Source organism: Anomaloglossus baeobatrachus, chromosome 5, assembly GCF_048569485.1.
Source record: "Anomaloglossus baeobatrachus isolate aAnoBae1 chromosome 5, aAnoBae1.hap1, whole genome shotgun sequence".
Taxonomy (NCBI): Eukaryota; Metazoa; Chordata; class Amphibia; order Anura; family Aromobatidae; genus Anomaloglossus; species Anomaloglossus baeobatrachus.
In genome coordinates, this window is record NC_134357.1 from 471,293,991 (window position 1) to 471,302,254 (window position 8,264).

The window sequence follows — 8,264 nt, forward strand, 5'->3', positions numbered from 1 at the left end:
GGGAGGGGCTTAAAGCACACGCCCCCTAAGACAACTGAAGAGGTGCCCAGAGATTTCACACACTGCGCTCCAGAGGAACAAGTGTGAATATCTCTGCACTGGAGCCACGGCTGAGCAAAAGCGAACAGAGCGGCACAATCAGGGGAGCTCGGGGATCACTAGAAGGCATTGTGCTCCAGCTTTTTAGGTTTCCTGCACCGCTGCCTATTCATCATCAGTGTTCTCAATGGGGCTCACAATCTAAATTCACTATCATTACAGAGGTAGACATATCATTGGTGCCCAAAAGGTAAAGGGGCCCTCGTCTACCCTCAAAGCAGGAGGCATTCTGTATTAGGATGAGCTGAAAGCGACCTATATGTTATTGTAAGTAGTCTGTGTCTGATAACAGAAAGCAAAAGCGCCATACTGACACATATCAGCCAGCAGGGGGCGAAAGCGTGACTGGTACAATAAATACAATCAGCGACCCCATCACTACCTCTCCTCGGTATGTGCTGTACGCCTCCGCCGCCCCGCGGAAGGATATATGCAGGCAAATAAACAGTAAAGTACAGACGGTTAACGTGCGGTAGCGGAAAGGCGGAGTTTGTTGGAATCTGAATTGCGCATGCGTAAGTCGCGTAGCGTCAGGACGCAGCCACCACGCTTGCGCAGAAAGTGCTTCCGCACTACGCATGCGTGTCACATGTCCGAGGGTATAAAGGCCGTTGCGCCGCTTCCGTTCTGGCCTCTTTCTCCTGCGTGACCTGCACTGTGCACGCGTGGGCTGCTCATGCACTATTCACGCTCTCACTCCGGTGAGTTATGTGACTGCTCTGAGCAGTGCTGGGAGTTGTAGTCCTGGTTATTCGGTTTGTTTTGCTGGTAGTGGCCTGTGAGTAATGCTCCCGTTTTCTTTATAGGGGAGAATGGAGCGCGGATCTGGATTCCCGCGGTAAGTCCCACTCTGTGAGATGATGGGGGTGGCTGTGCTGGAGGCTGGTGTATGTGATGACAGAACTTTTTTCCCCATCAGATCGACCCTGGTGACCAGTGACTATTATTAGCCAGTCTTGTCTGATACATCCCCTCCCCCATACCTGCCCATCATGGCCGCCCCCGCAGTTTGTAGATATATGATGACCCCTGTGGTCACTCTTGTCTCTGGTCTATTCACAGTAATGTCGTCCTGTCTGCTGAGGCCGGGGTCAGAGCTCGGTGTGAGCTGGTAAGTGCTGGATGTAACTGTTGTGTGCTGGGAGTTGTAGTTGCACAGATGGAGGCTGATGTACGTGATGACAGACCTTTTTTCCCCATCAGATCGACCCTGGTGACCAGTGACTATTCTTAGCCAGTCTTGTCTGATACATCGCTCTCCCCTCCCCCACACTAGTCCATTGTGGCCGCCCCTGCAGTGTATAGATATAACCCCTGTTTTCACTCTTAGGGTGCGTGCCCACGATCAGTGTTTGCTGTGTTTTGGATGCAGCATACGTCAGCTGCGTACAAGCACAGTGGATGGATTCCTAGAAATCCCGTGCCCACTGTACTTGTGTTTTCCACAGCAAACGCTGACCTGCGGTGCGTCTTTCCAGACCGCAGCATGTCATTGTTTGCTGCGGAAGCGCATGCGTCTTCTGTAGGGAACACACAAGCAAGAGACCGCAGCGCACTGCACCCTGATGATGGGTACAAGCAGCTGCGTTCTCCTGCAGAGGAGACTCGCGGACCGCAGGTCAGGACCCACTAAGTTCTGAATGCAGCGAGTCCTGATCGTGGGCATATACCCTTATTTCTGGCTTATGTGTGTAGATATGATGACCCTTGTGTTTACTCTTGTTTCTGGTTTATCCGCAGTAATGGCGTCCGATCTGCTGAGGCCGCAGTCAGGAGCTGGGTGTGAGCTGGTAAGTGCTGGACGTTACTGTTCTGTGTCTGCTGGGAGTTGTAGTTGCACAGGAGGCTGATGTAAATGATGACAGACCTTTTTTCCCCATCAGATCGACCCTGGTGACTTGTGACGCTTATTAGCCAGTCTTGTCTGATACATCGCCCCTCCCCCCCTGTGTAATCTTCTGACCGGGATCCCCAGAGCTCAGAAATGTTCTCCGATTCCCCAGTAATGTTAGATCTCAACTTGATGTCTAACTTATAGACTGAATATCCCTTTCGGATGAGGATTAATTAAGGCTAGGTTCTGGCCGCACATAAGAGCTGTTAGTTGCGGCCTTTATCTCACTAGTGTCCACACGAATACATTGTAGCTAATGAGCGAGTTTCTAAATACTCGCATTTGTGATACTCGTAACGAGTACTGTCTAATTCTCACGTATTCGTACTGAATAGCGTGTAGAATGCAAGACAATGGGAAATACTCTTAATGTAACGAGTAACCTGAATTCCGCACTATTAGCTACTTGCACGAATAGTACGGCATTTGGGTTACTCGTTACATTGCGAGTTTTCCCCATTAACTTGTATTGCACATGCTATTTGGAATGCATACGCGAGTATTAGACAGTATACGTTATGAGTGAGCATTTCGAAACTTGTTCATCATTAATTGTAGCAACCTCCAGCTGTGGGCGCAGGAGACTATTATTCCTCTGTAGTCCTGAGGCCCCAGTGATCTCTTCTGCAGCTTCCTTTTATTTTTCTTCATTGCATCAGTGTAAATATCGCCATATCCTGGATACAAATATTGGAAATGTAGCCTTGAAAACAATGAGCCCTGATTCACCCAGGCGTTTATGCCTGTAAACTGGCCAATACAGTGGTGAAGTAGTTTTGCTTTCTCCATTCTTACCTAGTTTTGAAAACAGGGCGTTGCGAACTGTGGCATTGCTTACATGACAAATCTTCAGTCCCTGGGTCACGTGAGATATGTGGCGAGGTGGACAAACGCGTCACAGCTCACTTTAATTTTGTAGGAGGTATGCCCCTGTAATGAAGAAGGCACTTCACAATTCTCCCTGCCCTTCAAGAAAGGTGTGACACTCAGATCTTGATGGTTCTGGGGCCATGGCCAACAAATCTTTGCACTGGGTTTGCACTCTCCGCAAGAAAGGTTCCTCCTTTGACCCCCCCGTGAGAGGCGTTGCAGATCTCCTGCTTTGCAATGATGAGGGGCAAACGCCCCAAAACACGTGTCTTCAAATGGAGTGTCTGATCTAAGCTTTTTATGCTAAGTCATGTGGCAAAGCTTATTAAAGGGTCAATGATGAGGTTTTTTTGGACTGCTACATCCAATAGGTGGCGCTACAGGTCCAGTCCTCTTCTCTCTAAAGAATCAATTTTAATATAAAACACAATGCTTCATATATGTTACAATAGTTGGTAACTGCTTGTCTCAGACCCACGTCTCTACTGTGGGCAGAGTGGGGCTATTAGGGTTTCATTCCTGGCTATGATCTCCAAATTGTGACCAGCGAGTCATTTTCTCATCCTTATAGGTGACTATGAAAAATGGATCATGACCCTTGGAGCTCCCTGCCCTGCAGGCCGGCATGAGTGATGCCAAATGGTAAGAAGCTTAGATGTTCTCATGTGCGTGGTATCAGTGGTGCTGTATAAATATGATGGGGTGGCTGTGCTGGAGGCTGATGTACGGGATGACAGAACTTTTTTCCCCATCAGATCGACTCTGGTGACCTATTATGCTTATTAGCCAGTCTTGTCTGATACATCGCCCTGCCAATCATGGCTGCCCCCCCACCCAATTAACATTAATGGATAGCGACACCTTAATCTTGTATGTTTCTTCTCTGCAGGTGTATGGTGTCTTGTCTGCAGAGGTCGGGCTCAGTTTTCTGGATGTGAGCAGGTAAGTTCTGAAGTTTTACGGAGTCTGCTGGGGTGATGGGTGCATCCTGTGTGATCACTAGGGGGGATACAATGGGTGCATGTTTGATCACTATAGGGGGGATGTGCAGTGAGTGCAAGTTTTCTCATCTGTGTGTGTTGCCTGATCATTGGAGGGGTGATGGGTGCATGTGGTGTCTGATCATTGGAGGGGTGATGGGTGCATGTGGTGCCTGATCATTGGAGGGGTGATGGGTGCATGTGGTGCCTGATCATTGGAGGGGTGATGGGTGCATGTGGTGCCTGATCATTGGAGGGGTGATGGGTGCATGTGGTGTCTGATCATTGGAGGGGTGATGGGTGCATGTGGTGTCTGATCATTGGAGGGGTGATGGGTGCATGTGGTGTCTGATCATTGGAGGGGTGATGGGTGCATGTGGTGTCTGATCACTGGAGGGGTGATGGGTGCATGTGGTGCCTGATCATTGGAGGGGTGATGGGTGCATGTGGTGTCTGATCATTGGAGGGGTGATGGGTGCATGTGGTGTCTGATCATTGGAGGGGTGATGGGTGCATGTGGTGTCTGATCATTGGAGGGGTGCATGTGGTGCCTGATCATTGGAGGGGTGATGGGTGCATGTGGTGTCTGATCATTGGAGGGGTGATGGGTGCATGTGGTGTCTGATCATTGGAGGGGTGATGGGTGCATGTGGTGTCTGATCACTGGAGGGGTGATGGGTGCATGTGGTGTCTGATCATTGGAGGGGTGATGGGTGCATGTGGTGTCTGATCATTGGAGGGGTGATGGGTGCATGTGGTGTCTGATCATTGGAGGGGTGATGGGTGCATGTGGTGTCTGATCATTGGAGGGGTGATGGGTGCATGTGGTGTCTGATCATTGGAGGGGTGATGGGTGCATGTGGTGTCTGATCATTGGAGGGGTGATGGGTGCATGTGGTGTCTGATCATTGGTTGGCGTGGGGGTCATGGGTGCATGTGTTGGATCACAAGGGGAGATGTGATAAGTGCATGTGTTGTCTGATCACTAGAGGTGGGGAAGGGGGTGATGGGTGCATGTGTTCTGATCATTAGCGGTTAGGGAAATGAGATGTAATATGCCATGTTTTATTCTGCAGGGTCGCACTATGATGGGCAGACCTATACAAGTGCTGCTGTCTGCTGTGATTGAGAATCAAGGTAGGTAGTGTATGCTAGGGAACATCCGGTGCTGCCTGTCGTAGGTGATGACTGAAGCTTTTTTCCCCAGCAGATCGATAATGGTGACGGAAAATATATAAGCCAGATATGTCTGATACGCAGAGCAGCGCAGGGTGGGCGGATGGGAAATAGAGATGTCCAGTGTCTGATGCTTTTGTCTCTTCCAGGTGTGCACAATGTGAGGAGACGCTCCAGAGGCCGCATGTCATGGAGATTGATGGGCGAGCTCAAACTTTATTTCTTACAATGGTTGTGGGGGTACAGACGCCTCTGTTAATGAATTAATAAATTATTTCTGCTTAGTACTTGCCTCTGTATCTGTGAGTCGCATGTTGGATTCTGTTCCCTTCTCAGTCGGGGGCAGCGGTTTCCAATATTTTCATCAAACTGTTTTCCATGTCACACTTGGGGTATGGAGCCTCAGAGGCTGTAAGTCTGGATGGGTGTACAGGTAAAGCACTGTATTGAGGTGCAACAAAAGTTTGTTTAAAAGAACTGAAGTCCTCAGTGGTTGATACCTTTTTTGTGGCTAACTGAAACGATGGTAATAGCAAGCTTTTGAGACTACTCGGGTCTCCATCAGGCTCAGTATAACACAAAATCTGAAGAGTCACATATTTATACACAACAGGACATAGAATAGTGCAGGGAAAAAAGTTATGTGAAGCATAACTATCACTATGGCAAGGGGGCAAACTGTTGTGGCCATAAATATTGTTGTAGTTCATAAATAAGGTGTCTGAAAGTTTTATTGTCCTCTGATTGGGGTGTCTGGTCTGGGCTGTGATGCCCCCAGATGATCTGAAGGATGGATCTACCCGTGTCCAAACATTTTTGTAACCCAGACCATAGCCTCATGGACATGAAATTGCTGGTATTGAAAGGAAATTTCAAGTCCCAAAGAGACAGTCTGGGAATACAAACTTATGATGACCTTTAACACATTCAGAGCAGGAATAAATGTGTCGCATGGATTTATGTCTTTTTTTTACATCAATTAAGAAATGTGCTCCTCAGAGCATGTGGGGGCATCACAGCCCTGGACTAGATCCTAATCGGAGGACAATAAAACTTTCACACACCTATCTATGAACTACAACAATATTTATGGCCACAACAGTTTGCCCCCTTGCCATAGTGATAGTTCTGCTTCACATAACTTTTTTTTTTTTTTTTTTTCTTCCTGCACTATTCTATGTCCTGTTGTGTATAAATATGTGACTCTTCAGATTTTGTTATACCGTACTTGATGAAGAGATCTGAGTAGTCTCGAAAGCTTGCTATTACCATCTTTTCAGTTGGCCATTAAAAGGTATCAACCACGGAGGACTCGGTTCTTTAAAACAAACTTTTTTTTTTCTCAACTGGCTAACACGGTACAAAGATATATTTTACCTGTATTGAGGTGCAGGTACACCAGACTGCTCCCCCTGAGCTCATCAGGCCTGTATTCTAGTGGCTTCCTATGTGCATGTACATCCTCAAGCTGCCTGCAGGGGGTGATGCCTCTGAACCTTTCCTGAGGCTTTCTCCATCAGCACCTGTGCGATAGAGCTGCTGTATTGTGCTGCAGAAGATGGGGAGAGTGACACCTGCTGGTGAAAAGCAATTCTGCAATCACATTTTATTTTTTTCCCTTCTGTATTCTTAAGGGGAAAAGAAAAAAGAAGCATGTGGCATATGTCATTGTCTGACATTGGCAGTTATCAAGCGCAAGGAGAAAAAAAAATGGATGTTGCTTGGATCATTCTAATGACATTTTTTGATACATTACCATTCTGTAGCATAGGACTCTAAATGGTCCTGTAATGATTGTGGAATAATAGATGCTGAGGAAAAATAATCCTTCAGATGCTAGGTGGGAAAAAATCCCTCATCCAAACATTTTTTGTGAAAAATATTAAGTTTGATATTCTCCACTATTAAACACTAGGGGGAGCAGTTGCTGAAATTTGCCCTGAAAACTTAGTAGAGTGCTAGCTAGTGTTACGAATGCAGTAAATGAGGGTTGGATCTGCTCATGGGTGACCCATTATGGGTGGTCTCAAAAGGTTAAAAGCAGGTGATGTTTGGGATCAGAGTGGAGCCACTTGGTTGATGACTGCACAGTGATATTGATATGTGGACAGTCCCAGAGGATGGCTGGCAGCACAGGTTCAGTGTTTTCTGTATCACGTGCTGGGGATATATACATTGCCTGTATCCCATATGTTGAGATTTTATATAGGGCTTGGTGTCATCAAATATGATAAATTTGAGTTACTTGTATAGCGCTATCATATTCCACATCACTTTACAGATATTATCACTATCCCCATTGGGCTCATTATCTACATTCCTTATCAGTATGGTCTGTGCAGTGGAAGGAAGGCCTAGAATCTGGAGGAAACCCACAAACGGGGGGAGCATACAAACTCCTTGCAGATGTGGTTCTTGGTACGATGGTAGTCGTAGTATATTGTTTGATTCCCCACTCTATCTGGAGTGTTGTCACATATTACACCACTGCTCCCATAGAAGTAATGATGGGGGGGTTCACACGTTACACCACTGCTCCTACAGAAGTGGGGAGAGCGGTGTCCCACATTACACTACTCTTATGAGTGGACAGATCATTGATCACACATTACAGTACTGTTGATTTCACCACTTCTATAGAAGTGGACGTCGCACATTACACTACTGTTGCCATAGAGGTGAACGGGTGGGGGGTGTCACATCACACTACTCCCATACAAGAGGACAAGGCAGTGATCACGCGTTATACTACTGTTCCCATAGAAGTGGGTGGAATTTTATCAATACTGCTCCCATAGAAGTGGATACAGCGGTGATCACATTCACATTACACCACTGCTCCCACAGGAGTGGATGCAGTGGGGATCACATTACACAACCTCTCCTATAGAATTGTACAGGGCAGTGTAACACCACTGCTATTATACAATTGCGGATCACATATTACACCTTTGCTCCCATAGAAGTGGCTGGAGCAGTGATCACACATTACTGCTCATTAGATCGCTCCTATAGAAGTGGACAGAGTGGAGGTCACACATTGCATTATTGCTCCTATAGAAGTGGATGGAGAAAGGATCTGACATTACCGTTGCCATAAGTGGATAATGTGGGGAATAACATTACACTATTCCCACAGAAGAGAAAGGAGCAGGGATCACACATTACACAGCTGGTCCCATAGAAGTGGATGTAGTGGGGGATGATACATTACACTACTGCTCCCATATCTGTGCAGAATCTGT

At 47.0% G+C, this 8,264-nt stretch overlaps 5 non-coding genes across 5 annotated transcripts; all 5 read left to right on the plus strand.

Moving 5' to 3' along the window:
• The first annotated feature begins 980 nt into the window (after positions 1-980).
• Positions 981-1,072, plus strand: LOC142313603 (small nucleolar SNORD12/SNORD106). The gene has a single exon (XR_012754590.1). It is a non-coding gene; the product is annotated as a small nucleolar SNORD12/SNORD106 (small nucleolar RNA).
• Positions 1,073-1,264: 192 nt separating this feature from the next.
• Positions 1,265-1,356, plus strand: LOC142313604 (small nucleolar SNORD12/SNORD106). Its single transcript, XR_012754591.1, has one exon. It is a non-coding gene; the product is annotated as a small nucleolar SNORD12/SNORD106 (small nucleolar RNA).
• Positions 1,357-1,944: 588 nt separating this feature from the next.
• On the plus strand, positions 1,945-2,036 carry LOC142313601 (small nucleolar SNORD12/SNORD106). The gene has a single exon (XR_012754587.1). It is a non-coding gene; the product is annotated as a small nucleolar SNORD12/SNORD106 (small nucleolar RNA).
• A 1,544-nt stretch (positions 2,037-3,580) lies between these two features.
• LOC142313602 (small nucleolar SNORD12/SNORD106) lies at positions 3,581-3,672 on the plus strand. The gene has a single exon (XR_012754588.1). It is a non-coding gene; the product is annotated as a small nucleolar SNORD12/SNORD106 (small nucleolar RNA).
• Positions 3,673-5,014: 1,342 nt separating this feature from the next.
• On the plus strand, positions 5,015-5,105 carry LOC142313605 (small nucleolar SNORD12/SNORD106). The gene has a single exon (XR_012754592.1). It is a non-coding gene; the product is annotated as a small nucleolar SNORD12/SNORD106 (small nucleolar RNA).
• The last annotated feature ends 3,159 nt before the right edge of the window (positions 5,106-8,264 follow it).